General features: G+C 50.3%; 1 protein-coding gene across 1 annotated transcript in view; it reads left to right on the forward strand.

The window, feature by feature from the left end:
- Window positions 1-2,832: 2,832 nt before the first annotated feature.
- The window catches only part of WASF2 (WASP family member 2), a 33,112-nt gene continuing 23,463 nt past the window's right edge, over window positions 2,833-12,481 (forward strand). Inside the window, exon 1 of the mRNA XM_062014747.1 lies at window positions 2,833-2,934. The gene's annotated coding sequence lies outside the window, so the exon portion shown is untranslated. The remainder of the gene's footprint in view (window positions 2,935-12,481) is intronic.

Consider the following 12,481-nt stretch of genomic DNA (forward strand, 5'->3'; position numbering starts at 1 on the left):
TAACAAGCCTCTTGGAACAGCCACCCCGTGTGCCCCAATGCATCCCATGCAAACTGGGTACCCCATGGGTACTTCATACCTCCACTATGCACCCTGGGTACCCCATGTGCCCTGTTGCATCCCCTGTGTATCATACATCCCACACACCTCAGCTACTTGAGGCATCCCACATGCCCCACACACTCCTGGTGTACATCCCACTGCCCCCTGTGCATCCCATGTACCCCAGCTCACCATTGTGGCCTGGACTGATGCCAGGGGGGCATGAGAACCAGGGGTGCAGGACAAGCCTGGAGCATCCTTCCAGCTCTGGGGTCAATGGCTCTGGTTCCTTTCCCATCAGGAACAAGGGTGCAGCCAGAGCCACTCTCCCCTCCTGCCACACTACTGCACACTGCCAGAGCTCCTCAGTCACTTTGTGAGATGATGGTGGAGTGGGGTGGTGGGGCCAGGAAAGAGGCACCCGAGGCTCCTCAGTGCAGGATGAAAGACTCCAGAGAACTGCTTTGTTACCACTCCCTAGTGAGGATGCAGACTGTGGCCTTGGGTGAGGCTGAGGCAGCACACAGGCTGTGATAAGCTGCATCTCCTCCTTCCCATGGAGGCTGGCGGCTCCTCCATCCCTGGGTCACAAAGAGGAAGGATAAGGCTGGACCTGCTGGATCCCACCTTGTTTCCTGCACGGAAGCAAAGCCCAGGCTGAGGCAAGAGAGGCTGTGATGAGGCCAGAGGGGACAAAATATTTGTGCCAGGCTCTGTCTGGAGTTACTGGAGGCTTGGACATGGCTGGAGCCCAGCCAGGATGGAAGCGGGAGGCAGGAGCAGCCCAGCTGCCCTTCCCCATCCCCTGGAGCATCATTTACCTCCAGCAAAATGCAGGGAGGCACCTGGCAGGCGAGAGCATCCCTCTTGCAGAGAAACAAGTGTCAAGGGGTACTGCAGGGAGGGGGGGCTGGTTGGATCCTGCAATTTAGCAGGTATTATTTGGCAGCTATAAACAGAGCCTCTCACACAGCCGGGGAGAGATAAAGGTTGCAGTGCAGATACAGATTAGGTGGTTCCCTTGAGGCTGTGACACCTTGAGATAGAAGCAGATCTTCTTCAAGGGAACGGCTCGCTGGCAGCCTGGAAAACCTGGAGCTGAGCGGCCTCCAGCAGCACCCCAGCCCCTGCCTTGCATCCAGAGGAGGGGACAGGGGAGTGCTGGGGCAGCCTGGGGGGGTCAGTGGGTGCTGGAGGCAGCGGGGGGTGCTGAGCATCGCACCCAAGATGACCATGCATGGCAGGGAGCGATGCAAAAAGGGCAAAAGAGGGTTGTTTGCAACATGTGCATGTGCCCATCTCACCCAGGAGGAGCCAAAGGAGATGGCTGGGTGGTGAAGAGACCCTGGGAGTGGGTGAAGGCTGTGCCATGGGGCAGAGGAGGCAGCAGCTGTGACAGGCAGGCAGAGTGCACACACTGGAGCCACCCCCGGGCTGCTCCAGCCAGGCTGTGCCCACTGGCAGTGCCAGTGCCTGGGGTGCTCTCCCCGGTGCCATCGCGGCTCCCGCTGGCACTGACACGGTTTTCTTTGCTGCAGGTGGGTTTAAATCAGGAGCACTCAGCACTGAAGGGACAGATGTCTGCACCCAGTGCCCTTCACCCTGCCCCCTCCTGCTGCTTCTCCCCCCTTCTGTGGGCACAAACCAACCCAGTGCTTCATGTTGTCAATGAGGCAGGGGAGGAAGGGTTCAGCATCCAGGTGTGCAGGCAGGACGCAGTGTGCTGGGGAAGGGGCACTTTTCCTCACAGCTTTTCTCCAGCAGTTTCTGAGCTCTGCTGAGGACCAGGCTGAGCTGCAGGATGCTGCCAAGGTCACCCAGCCAGAGAACCAGGCTTTTCTGCACCCATGCTGCCCACCTGGCGAGACCAGCGCTCTGATCACAGCACCATGTCCTTGTGGGACTGGGATGTTTGGTGGTGCCCACTCAGCAAGACCCATCTCCGTGTCCTCCCTTACTCGAGCTGCCAGCCCCAGTCCTTAACCCAGGCTCGTTTATGCCATGATTCCACTCCCCTCCACCTCAGGCAGGCAGGAGCCCAACTCAGCGTCCCCCACTGCCTCCAGCAGCCAGCGGCCCGGCACGGCCCGGCACGGAGCGCCCCTCGCTGTGCCCGTGCGCCCAGCTCTGGCCGCCCCCTGCCAGGAACCCCCCGGCCGTGGCTCAAAGGCCAAGGATGGGTAGCGGTGGGGGTGTCGGACCCCCCGCCATGGTCTGGGGAGTAGAGGCGGATGGGAGGGCTGGAGACCCCTGCCATGACGCTGGTAGGGCCGGCGACCCCCGGCCATGGCTGTGGCCCTGCCCCGCCGCGCCCTGGAGTGACACCCCCGCTCCCGCAGGTGGAACTTTCCTCGCTGGGCGTGAGACCATAGAGGCGAAAGGCAACACACCAACGGGGAGCTCTCCTGGGGGGGAGCGGAAAAGACGAGAGACCCACCCCTCTTTCCTCCAAAGCACTTGGACACGCTCCAGCCCTCATAGACTCAGGGGCGTATTTTTAAGATGCCGTGGCTGTGCGTGGTGCCCCTGGTCTCCCCTCTGCCCTGACAATCTGTTCCAACACCGCTCGGGGCTCCCCCCGGCTAGTGCTGCTATTGGTACGTTCCTCCCTGTTTACTCTCTTTGCGCGGCCGGCTTGGGTGGGGTTCTGCTGCTACGCCAATTCCGTACGCAAGTGGCGTAGGGCGGCTTTGATGGACAGCCGGACGCAGCCTATAGCGTGACGGAGCCTTTGATGGGTTAGCCAATGGCAGGGCGGCCCGGCGGCCGGGAGGAGGCGGGGCCAGGCTCCGTCAGGGCAGGGAGGGGGAGCTGTGGAATGGCGGACGGCCGGGCTGGCCCGCCCTGGTGCTAAAGAGCTGAGGGGGCCGGAGGGGACAGCAGCGGAGAGGGGTGAGTACAAGAGGGGCGAGCGGAAACTCCCTGGGCCTCCCAGGCCGCCTCTTCCCGAGGGAGAGAGGCGGAGGCGCTGGGATGGGCCTCTAGGCCCTTGCCAAATAGTGAGCTCTGGGGCTGAGGCGGGTACTGTTTCCTGCCAGATAGAGAGTCCCCGGCTGGTGCGGGCCCCGGTGTCCCTGGGCGGGGGGTTTGGGGTGGGCCCGGCCCCGGCCTGGGCACGGGCAGAAGGAAATGGCTTCATCCCTAGGCTGACAGTTGCCCAGCCCCTCCCGGGGGCCACGGCTCAGTGCAGGGTGTGTGCCCTGTTCAGGGCTGGCCTGAGGGGCTGGCGTGTAAGGGGGAGGGCTGTCCCGCCCGGGGAGTGGACAGAGCCCTGCGTTGGGTTAAGGAAATGCCGGTCTGCTGGGCTCTCCCGAGGCCTCGCCGGTGGCTGCTGTCCTGGGGCCGTTACAGAGGTCTGACCTAGCGGGGAAGGGCTTGGGGAAGCTGGGGAGAAGGAGAGGTGCTGCAGGGTCCCGTCTAAAGGAGAGGTAGTGGTGATGTGCTGAGGGGGGTGGTCCCTCCTTTTCCAGGCTGGTTGCAGCCTTTGCTATCTGGGTTTGACATCACCTCTTGTGTAAACGTGTGTGTGTCAGTGTACAAAGTCTGGGTGTGAGCTGCCTACCCTTGTTGGTGCAAGTCCTGAGGATTGCACTCATGGAGTGTTGCTTGTGAAAGTCACTTCTCCCTTCTGGACAAGTCCTGCCCCCCAAGTGTATGCATCCTACAGTATGTCTGACTCTGCTTTATGAGTGTGTGTGAGCCCCTTGACTATTAACTAAACATATGGGCACATGTAAAACTACTTGGAATGAGGCTGTGTGGGTGCTCATGCTTTGGAAAATGTTTTCCCCAATGTTAAGTCCCTAAGCACTCTCTGGAAGGAAGCTTTGAAGGGTGTAACAGAATATGGTCGGGTAGTTTGGTCAAATGCACTGACCTCTTGGTGACCTCAGGCCATATTTCTTCTAGAGAGAAGTAGTAAGTAGTTAGGAAATGTCCTTGGGGTTGTGCCTCACCAGCATTCAGGTTTGTCTTGGGGTTACTCCTTTGGAGTACAAATAACCCGTGTCCTTTAGAGAAAGGTAAGAGATTCCATCTTTTCCCTGTTAGATATTTTTTGACCTTAATGACCTTCCCATGGCAGAACTCATTTTTCCTGCCCAAAGTTTCACATTTGGCACTACTCCTTTATTTTCATTAGTAGCAACAACAGATTTGGATATAGATCAGACCTCTGGTGGGACTGGATGGTGTGTTAATGCCAGGAGTAGGCCAGCTCAGTGAGACCCTGGGAAGCACTGCAAATGTTGGTAGGCATGAAATTGTAATAGTAGTGGTAAAATAACTTACTAAGTACACCAGCTGCAGACAGGGTGATAACTGAGGGAGCTCTGTGTAACCCTCACACTTGTGTGTCCTTCCCACAGACTTGGGAGATGGGAAAGTTGTAAGTCAAAGATGTGAGAAGCAGCAGAGTGTGTGTGTGTGTTTCCCCGTGACACAGCTGATGCAAAAGTGCTGCTTTATGGGAAGTGCTGAAGTCCATGTCCTTGGTCACATGAGGAAGGGGAATAGTTATGTTTTCCACCCATTTTAAACTTCTGCAGAGTCAGTTGCTGCTAAATGCTGCAGGAATTCAAAAGGCTGCGTTGCGACACTTTTCCTGCTGCTTTGCCCCTTACTGACCTTGAGTAGCTTTTTGTCATAGAAACTAATAGAGAATTTAATCCAAAACTTAGTTAAAACCAAACCAAAGCTAACATCTACCCACTGGAAACACAGACAGTGTGTTGACAGAGTGACTTTGAAAATCCATTTGCATTCACAGCCAAGGGTGAGCTTTATCCTGACAGTGGGCTGGAGCAGGTCAGGCACTCTGGGTCTGTGCATTATTGGGGTGGGCTTTTTTTTTTTTTAAGGAATTGTGCTTGAAAACATGAAGTTGGAGTGAAAAAGCTGGACCCAAAGTTTACAGCTTCACTGAATACTGATCCTTGGTCAAGCTACAGTTGTCAGTGCTGTTCCTGGGTGGATTGGTGATGGTGGGGATGAAACCCAGGACTTCAGCCTTCCAAAGCCTCGTTCTGTTTAGTTCAAAGCCTCATTCTGTTTAGGTGAGGATCAGGTTGCCCAGCCCCCCCTTGTGTAGCCTGGTTGAGCCAAGATGAAGCCTTGCTGTGCTTTATGGGTTATAAGAGGATAAACTTACAGAGGTGAGCTTGGATGTAAACTTTTCCCTACATATTCAGTGCTTTAGAAAGAGCTATGATGGTTTTTATCTGTCTCATAGCAAGTTCAAAAGGCAAATGTGCCAACTTCTGGGGCTTTAAATTCAAAATCACCTTCTGATGGCTTTTCAGACTCCTTCCTCTTCACAGCAGTGAAGATAAAGCCTTTCCAAGCTGTCTGCTGCTGATCAGATTTTTCCATGGTGCTCTTAGCAGGACCCCTGCTTCATGTCACAGTTTCCAACTCCCTGTCCCCCAGCCCTGATCTCAGACTGCCAACTCACCCTCAGCTTCTCACTTCAGCTTTTGTCCATCATTCTATCCAAATCTTTCAGGCTCTGGCTTTACAGAACTGTGCTGGGGAAAGGGATAGGAGGAAGCAGGCAGACTGCAGGAGGAAAGAATCCAGAAGACAATACAGCGTGTTTCTGGTGACTTTATTTTATACAAGTCCTGTTTGAAATGTGCTGGGAAGTGAGTGGCTTGCTGAGGTAACTGCAGCCCTCGTGTCTTTAGAGAAATCACTACAGGGGTTTGAAGTAAAGAGTTTTCAGGCAAGTCCTTTTAGGCAGAGTGTAAAACTGGTCTGAATAATGTGACACACTAAACAGAAATGATGTATTTTTAAGTTACAGCTCAGAAGGTATTTGTGAACATTGGTGATTCATTACAAAGAATACAACCTTTATGAGAACTACCAACCCAGTTTCTCAGCATGCTTTGAATATATCTCATTCTTCAGGGCTGGTCTAGGAAAAGTTGATTTCATTCACAAAGCTTAGATAATCGCGTCGCGTGGGCGGGGGGGTTAAAACCGAAGTGATTGCCTCGTGCATATTGTAACAGCAGCAAATCCATCTCCTGGTTTTGGTATCTTGTTGTTGGGATAGAAGGACAAAGAAGGTTGTTAGGATTGCTGTTTCTACAAAATCAGGTTAGTGTTCTTTGACAGACTGTAATGAGGAAGATTTCAAGAAGTCTAAGACTCTTTAATCCTTCTGGCTAGTTTCTCTCTGTGGGCTTTCAGGACTCAAATGTTTAATAACCTTAAATGTGACGTTTCTGGTTTGCCTCTGCGAGGTTTGGTGAGCAAAAGGCATTGCTGTGTTTGCTGCACGAGTCAGTCCCAAACCAGGAAAAGGACTGAACAGCAATTGCCTTTGTGTGCGATATGTATTAAGTTCCTGCTGTCCCTATACAGAATGGGACTCCTGGCAAAAAGCTGCTTCTGAGGGCTCAGGTAGCCAGAACAGGCCTCTGGCCGATGGCTGAGTACTGGGCTTGTTCCTTTATGTAGTTTCAGAAGCAATGCTGTACAAAATGCACAGGGGGCAAACCAAAAGGGATGCTTTTGCTGGGTGGAAATCTGGGGAAGCAAAATGCAACTGTTTTCCCAGCCTGTCTTCTGGGACATCAGTGTTTGCAGCAGCACTCTTGCTTCTGATGGTGTCTGTAGTAAGAAATTGTGTATTTGAGTATTTGTTCTCTCTGTGGAAGGATAAATATTTGTGAGATCAGGTCCTTGGTTACCACAGATTCACATTTAATGAAATATTTTTAGGTATTTATAAACTATGGATTAAAAAAGAAGACATGTAGAAATGGCTTCTGGGTAATAAGCAAATGAGTGCTCAGAACAGAACCACCCTGCTGGCATCTACTTCCTTTGCATGTTTGCAACTCTGGGGAATCAAAAGACTGTGAGTTTCCTTTCTGAGGAGGGGAGGCTCCCAGTGCTGCCCATCAGACTGTGCTAACAGGAGCTTCTACAGAACCTTAGCAGATCCAGGCCAGGCCATAGACTCATAGAATGGTAGGGGCTGGAAGGGACCTTTAGAGATCATCCAGTCCAACCCCTGTGCAGAAGCAGTTCCCACGTAGATCAGGTCATACAGGAACATGTCCAGGTGGGTTTTGAAGCCCTCTACAGAAGGAGCCTCCACACCCTCCCTGGGCAGCCTGGGCCAGGGCTCCCTCACCTCAACAATGGAACAGTTTTTCCTTATGTTTCAATGGAACTTCTTGTGTTCCAGCTTCTTTCCATCACCTCTTGTCCTATCACAGCAGAAAAGAGTGCTGCCCCAACCTCCTGACACCACCTTTTAGATATCTGTAACTATTAGTGAGATCCTCCCTCAGTCTCTTCTCCTCCAGACTAAAGAGCCCCAGGTCCCACAGCCTTTGCTCATAAGGAAGATGCTCCAGGCCCCTGATCATCTTGGTGGCCCTGCACTGGCCTCTCCCCAGATGCTGATTTTTATAAGATTTGGGTTTCCATCTGAAGATCTGCAGGGTTTTGGGTTTTTTCCCTGCCTGGGAGGCAGTAGGGGGAGGTCCCTTCACAGAACTGAAATGGGAACTTCCACTTGATTTTTGTTGAGCAAGCATTGCAAAGCGTTAATCACATTCTCCACCCTGAGCTCGCAGTAATAGGCCTGGGAAACAGTTCCTCTAGATCCTACCCTCATTCTTGAAATTGCTGTAAAGCTTTCTGGTGCTATGTTGGGACTGCAGAAGTGGTGCAGCATGAATGTATCTCAGGTCTGCATCTGGCAGGGGCTTTGATGAAGAAACTATAAAGGCTCAGGAGTCTCAGTTGGTCTCCCACAAACAGGGTCGGTGGTGACCTGCTCTGTTCCTTTGACACCTCTGTCGTCTCCTCTTACATCCCAGGCCTGTTTTGGGGAAGTGATGGTTTAAAGGATGCTGTGCTGCCTAGAGAAGAAGGGAGATGCTTGTGAAGAGCAGCAGCAGTTAGCATTTGCCCTCAAGGGCTTAAATTTCTACATGAGAGGCTACTGCTGTGCCACCAGCTCTGACATCACTGGTGACTTTGTCCTGGAGGATTTGATTCTCCTGTGTGACCATTGAAGTGATGTGCAGCTGAAGGTGGGATTGACAGCACCCAAAGAGCTTCCCACTAAACATAACTAGTTCTTCCTGCTGCTGTAAATCAAACCTAAACCATGAGTTTATTATTTTGGTTTCTGCTGAAAGTGCTCCATAAGAAGGGGGAGCTGCTTATTGTTGTCTGATGCAGCCAGATAACCTTCCTCTCGGAAGGTGCTTGTTTAATATGAATGGCAATGCATTTATTTGAACAACTCCTTTATGAAGCAAAGACACACATAAGATTTAAGATTAAAATCTCTTAATTGTAAAGCAGAGGGCATAAAAGGAAGCATCTTTTCACCTAGTGTTTGATAAATGTGGGATTCAATGCCTCGGGCTTTCATGAGTGCCGACTGCTTAGGTAAGCTCAAAGTGATGAGACCAGTTTATGGAAGTGAAATCCATAAAGGACAATGAAATGATAACATTTGTTTCCACGTGGTCTTTAAGGTGCTGTGGGATGCTACAGCGTGGAAGAGGATAGCAGGGAGAACTGTTGCTCTGTGCTTGCCTTGTTCTAACATTCTGTTGCTCATGCATCTGAGCTCTGGCCCCAGATGGACAGCAGGCACCGGTTTAGCACGAGGCTGGGTGACCTGGTGTGGTTGTTCCCCAGTCCTCTGGCGTAGGGTTTCTTGTCTTGTTTGTTCACTAACGTTTCTGATGATGTTACAGAGCAACCTGATTCTTCCGAGCCTCCATTTCTTCCCTGCTCATAAAACTGGGCTAATGACTCTGACCTTTTGTTTGTAAAGCAAAAGGAAAAGGATCAACAAAATACTGGAGCTTATTTACTATCATTACTGAAATGATGAGCAATGCCACTTTGTGGTACTTCAAAGAGGCTTCGCTTATAAGAAGCTGGAAATCCCTAGAGAGAGAAAATGTTTCAGATGGAAAAGGAGGAGGGGGAAACACTCCTCCCATTCTCAGCTCCGAAGTGTATGCTTCTGCAAGGCGTGGGGGTAACATTTCCAGCCGTCTCCATGCCCAACTGGGCTGTTTGAAATAGCCACTGGTCACTTTGGCTTTTTCTCTCGCAGTGGCTGATCGCCTGGGAGCGACTTCTGCATAAATTGTTCCCATGCTGGGGAGTTCTGCGAAGTACTCCACTGACCTATTGTATTACCACTAATAAGATTGAATGTGGTTTTAATTTCTCATTTCCTCTTTCACTGGATGCCCTTTTCCTACTTCTTAGAGCCTTGCTTCAAGGCTCTATATAGCAAAAAATCTCTTTCTCTTGCTCAAAGAATGAACGATGCTTTGCTTTCAGGCAGCTCCGCGCTGGAGGGCTTTAAGTGGCATTCAGAGGAGGCTATCAGCCACAATATCTGATGTATTGGTGGAGCTGTGGTTCATGCATGGAGTGCAAAAAATGGGATTTAATTGGGAGGGAGGGGGAATAACGGCCTTGCCTGAATGGATGGGTGAAAGTTCCCCGACCACCCCTTAGCCCAGCAAATAGTTGGTTGAGTGCCTGCCAGAGCGGAAGCGAGTTCCCTTTCAGGCACCCTGCCTTTGTGCACCGTAAGAAAAAGCACCACACTCTTATGGTTTTGGCCTTGCAGCTGCAAAAAAAACCCAACCCACCCAAAAACCAACAACAACCCAGTGAGCGAGAACTGTGCACACACCCAAATCCTGTTCTTTCAATACCGCCAGCTGCTGAGCTGATCCTTTGCAGGAGGAAGGCACACAGCTATAAACACAGCTTGTGTCAAACCTTTACCTTCTGTCTAGGGCAATGTGCAATAGCTGCCAGGGCCCTTTTGGAAGCCTAAATTAAAAGTGTTTGCAATTATACAAAATAGCCTTTTAGTTGCTATTGATAATTTGATATTGTATCAAGAAGGTTACATCTCGGGTCTGGCTTCACATGAGAGGTTTCCATAAAGCAGCTTATTATAGACCTTGTGGTGAGCTTTGATAGAAGGACTTGTATCTTTAGGATCCCTAATACAGCCTAATCTCTCTTCTCCCAAAAAGATCAGTTCAATAAAGTGATGGTTTCCAACACTCTGAAATAGTTTGGGATGGTTGAAAGCCTGGAGTTTGCAGTGCAGATTACATAAGGTGAGATCACTGCTGGGCTCAGAACATGCAAAATGGAAACGACTACAGTTTAAAAAGAGTATTTTTCTGACTGTCCCAAAGAGATTACACAGGCATCTGTCACCAGGTCCAAGCTGAAACCTGACCCTGCTCTGTCAGACCAGGGGGGGCTGATTGAAACAGTGGGGCCTTGCTGAAGTCTGCCTGGAAGGTTTTTCGGTCCCGCTGGCTGCACGGATGGAGAAAGTGAGTCCAAGGATTGTCATGCTGTTGAGCAAAACCAGAAGACTGCTACTCGCAGCTTCCTGCAGCTCTGCCTGCAAATCCCAAATGGCAGCCGGGGATCATGCGCCGTGCCCGCACGTTGCACAGATGGCTTGTGCACGCACAAAAACCAGATTCCATGCTTCTGTGGGGTCTCCTCACTGGGCACCTCCACAGAAGAGCTGGGTAATCCCAGATGCCGACCAGTCTCCTTCTCCCCCATCTCTGGTTCCTCTTTCCACCCTGGGACAGGACAAACCGTAGACGTGTGGGGGGAGAACTGCCTGGAAACCCCTGGGTACGTGGTGGTTTTTGGTACCAGTGGGATGGGAACCTGCCTGTTTTCAGTTCATTGTAGTACCCATTTCACTTGACTCCTGACATCCAAAAAAGCATATTCAGGGTATTAATGTGGCATTATGTGTACATGTATTTTTTTTTCCCACTTTGCAAGAGAAAACCCATGTGTTATTTTGACTTTATTAAGATGCTGTTCATAAACCATTTTAATTTAGATGCTCAAGGCTGTTCTCATGAGGGTTTTTTTTGTGACAGAAATTGCAGCAGATATAACACTTCTGGAAAATATCAGGGAGCCAGTGTCTTTCTCTTTTTTTCCCCCCTTGTGTCAAAGGTTAACTTAAAATATTAATGCTGCAAAGATTCATTTAAGATATTAAAACTGTTCAGGCAAGAATACATGTACATATTGTAATTACTTCCTTTTTCTTACAATTAAAGTAATTGGATTATATTTAATGAGCTATTTACATTTAATAATTAAGAAAAGACTTATCTTTCCAGTATTCCCCAAGTGCAGCAGAAGGGTGGGGGCACTCAGAGCTGTGATATAATTATCTAGGCGTGAGTTGAAACTGAAAGAGCAGTTGAGCTGTATAGAAAACACTTGGAACTGGTTTGTTCCTACTCTTTCATTAATCCAAATAGTTTAGTGTGTGTTAAAGGAGGGGAGGCTGAGCTTAGCTGCAAATGAGACAGAGTTTATCTGCTGAAAAGGAAGGTTAAAATATGTTCAGGCTTCAGGAATAAGTCATTTAGGGGAGAAAAAAAAAACCCCACACCCTCTATTTCTGTATTAATTACTGAGCACTGCCCTAGAATGGAAATGTGCTGCTGTATTGTGAGCACAGGGCTTTGCACCCAGCGCTTTGTTAGTGTGAGCAGGCACAAGCCTTGCCTCTTGCTGGAGGAGGCTGCTGTGAAGGAGAGGAAGCAAACATGCTATCCTCATTAGCAGTAATTCAGCCTGGGAAGCAACGATTCAGCGGCGTTTGCTGTAGCAGCCGCGCACCATTTGCAGGAGTTGGCCTGTGGTTGTTGCATGGGCATCCCTGCAGCGATGGTGTGGGGCTGGGCTGCCTGCACTGCCTCCAGATGAAGCCCTTGGGAATGGCGCTGCTTGTGTTGCCACCTAAATTGCACCTCTTCTAGTCAAGGTCTTTTGAAGCAAACTCCGTGCTGTTACCTCAAGGCATGGGAAATGAGATATTGTGATTTTTTTTTTTTTATCCAGAGCTGATTCTGCCTGGATTGGGACAGAAACAAATGAGTGACCTTGTCTGTGTAAGCTCCTCAACCTTGACCTTTAAGAAGTGGCTTTTGGGGCAGAGTGGCAATCCCTTTTTAGGAGACATCTCTCTCTTGCGTTGCTGGAACCGCTAACCCCGGTGGATGGGTTGAGACTGATTCCTTGAGCAAGTCTCCTTGACTTTGAGCAGAGGTTCGAGCTCAGACCAGGTGTCGTCAGAGACCTGCCAATGGATTGAAACTTGCCCAGGCCTCTCCCTTCATACTCTTATAATATTTGAGAACTTAGAGTGGATTTTCTGTACCAAAGCTACCTGTTGATTGAAGCTTGTCACGCTACTCTGTATTGTCAGTGACCTTGTATCCTTGCCAAAATTATTCACAGGTTTAACGGAAAGCATTCTGCTCCCTTTGCTGTGCCTGTTTCCTAGGAAGCAACAAAGCCACAGCTCTTCTGGTGCTGAAGGAGCCCTGCCTCTTTCCTGATGTATAGACTCACGGAAAAGACCTTG

The sequence above is a fragment of the Colius striatus genome, chromosome 24, assembly GCF_028858725.1.
Source record: "Colius striatus isolate bColStr4 chromosome 24, bColStr4.1.hap1, whole genome shotgun sequence".
Taxonomy (NCBI): Eukaryota; Metazoa; Chordata; class Aves; order Coliiformes; family Coliidae; genus Colius; species Colius striatus.